Genomic DNA, 2,500 nt, shown 5'->3' with positions numbered 1-2,500 from the left:
CGAGAAGATAAAATTCATATCCTCGAGCTAACACGTAATTTTCTTTTTGCGATCATAACCGTTACCTTAATATTCTCAATTTAGTGATTGGTGCATTAACTGCTTTATTTTTCACCAATTACGGTGTAGGGTTGTAATCGGACGCTGTAATCGGACAGTTACGTCAGCCAATCATATTAAGTGTACTCAGCTTAATCCACCAATCACAGAATTTATCACAATAACCATAGCAACAACCACTTACCATGCCAAACTGGGGATTTTCCAAAATGGACGAATTTGTAACGTTAGACAGTGAAAAAGGAATGCATTTGTTTTCACGGAAATTTTAATGGTTACGATTAATCATTGGTAACAGGACATCGTGTCGTCCAATTCGAGCTGTAATGATATTGATAATTCGTGATTAAACAAATCGGACTCCCGCTACGCGGTCTCCCGAGTTTGTTAATAGGGAGCTTACGAAACGACGACGCTATAAAACAATAGGTTTAGTGAGCAAAAACAATGGCTCTGCACGCTCTGCACGTGCGTTTTACATTTTGGTACATTTCTTTGCCGTCATCTCCTAAATGACGACGTGAAATGACCAAATTCAAGGTTCTGTGGAGGACGTAAGCACATGACGATGAATTTTCAGTTCTCTCTCTACGCTTCCAACTCACTCAAACCAGTTTAATTCCTCGACAGTTACTACACATTTTTAACGCGAAACGACATGAAATAGTTTCGTAGTGATATGAATAACGTCAACTCGTATTTTTAAATGAAGTCCTCGTAGCCGTCGTCGTCCTCGTTTCGTAAGCTCCCTAATCACTCGTATGATGACAGATCGAATTGAACTCCACTCAGTCCTACTACCATCATTGATATGGGCAATTATGAATAAATATACATGGTAGAGATTGAAAAGCAGGCTTGAGTATTAATACAAACAAAGAAGGCGGGAATCATGACGTCATTGCTCAATAGAACCACTCGTGTATACGCCACTGGGTTCCCGGATACAATGGTCGTATTGATTCTGCGAGTGTTTTAGTTCCCGTTAAAACACTCATACACAATATCAAGTAGAAATTTAGTGTTTCTTTCTTAGGGAGTCTAGCGACAAGGTAATTCCGGGTTTTCGTTTGAGGCCGGAGGCCGAACTTTTTGTCCGGTGGTTTCCCACTCCATGTCCTGTACTTTGATGCAAATATTTGAGCGGTTTGTTTTATTTTGTATTATTATAGTTCTTTCTACTTACGTTTTTAGGAGAATTTGAGATAAATCCAGCCTTGCCTGGGAAATTGATTCTTGGGTTCCAGAAACACTGAAAACAGCGTTTCTGAGTGTTCTATTTTAAAATTTTCCTTGAAGGGAGGGGGGGGGGGGGGGGGAATGCCATAGACCCTCCTAGGTAGCGCCAAAAATGTCACGTCCAGTGCTCTCAGCATTACAAAGCTGTCGAAAACCCTGTAATTGCCAGATCAGTTTACCAGCATCAGTGTTAGGCCCAGCAAATCGGATACTATTCAATGTTTAGCTATAATTAGAAGGCGGCGAAAGGAAGGATACACACAAGACAAAATAGATATCCATTTTATTACGCTTGTGCTTTCAAAAATACCTTATGGCATTTCAGTTTATGCAGCTAGTTTTTTTTTTCTGATTTACCGTTGTCCAAGGGTGGTAACACGAATCACAAATAATGGGTCAATTTTCCCAGAGTGGAAGTTGAGATGTCGTACGGAATGAAAGGACTACCCTTGAATCTAGAATTTAACTTGAAATCTTGGACAGTTCAGTCAAAAGTGAAAAAAAATATTGGGGGGCACGGCAGGAGAACTTCCTCTTTTTATAAAAGTAAAGTAGAGATATAACTGCCATAAGCAGACATTAAAACTCGTAGCAATCCAGACACCACAAACGGGTGAAGGATGTGAAGATGCAGAGAACGTGAGAGATACGGATGTGGAAGATGCGGGTTGAAACTGCAGAATACAACATAAATAAAAACTTGAATGCTAAGCACGTAATAACGAAATGGCCAAAACTGAGACGATTATGCTTACATTCTTACGAATACTGGAAAGCTGTGGTAACTGAAACTAAACACTGATCACTAGGAACTTACTGCGACTTACTGGGACTAGGGCTACATGCAAAACTTTGGACTTAGATACGCGACACAAGCTACATATAAATATGGAACGCAAAAAGGGGTGTAAATGACATTATTATATCTCTCAGATAGTACACGCGCTGTAATTGGCTAAATTAGCAGGCCGTATTCTACAGTACGGCCCGCTGTACAGCCCGCTAAATTTAAAATTTCGACAAAACATCATCTAGCAAGTTTTTCATGTCATTTCTGTTGCATAAACTTATACTGAAAACTGTTTGAATCTTGCAAGCAACTATTTCAAACTTAACAGCCAAGAAGATTTAGTTTTTGGCATTCTTTGTGGCAGTTGAACCTTCCGCTTCATTTTGACTAGTTTCCTTGCCCGCGCGCCGG

General features: G+C 40.0%; 1 protein-coding gene across 5 annotated transcripts in view; it reads left to right on the top strand.

The window, feature by feature from the left end:
* Positions 1 to 1,258, top strand: part of LOC137992935 (monocarboxylate transporter 13-like) — a 27,402-nt gene extending 26,144 nt beyond the window's left edge. For 4 of the 5 annotated variants that reach the window (XM_068838521.1, XM_068838522.1, XM_068838519.1 and 1 more), the window contains one exon: positions 1 to 1,258. This exon is cut by the window's left edge and continues 532 nt beyond it. The gene's annotated coding sequence lies outside the window, so the exon portion shown is untranslated. The other variant, XR_011121779.1, reaches the window with a different exon arrangement.
* The last annotated feature ends 1,242 nt before the right edge of the window (positions 1,259 to 2,500 follow it).

This window comes from Montipora foliosa, chromosome 2, assembly GCF_036669935.1.
Source record: "Montipora foliosa isolate CH-2021 chromosome 2, ASM3666993v2, whole genome shotgun sequence".
Classification (NCBI taxonomy): Eukaryota; Metazoa; Cnidaria; class Anthozoa; order Scleractinia; family Acroporidae; genus Montipora; species Montipora foliosa.
Note: the sequence above shows the minus strand (reverse complement) of the source record. Positions and strands in the feature narration are given on the sequence as shown.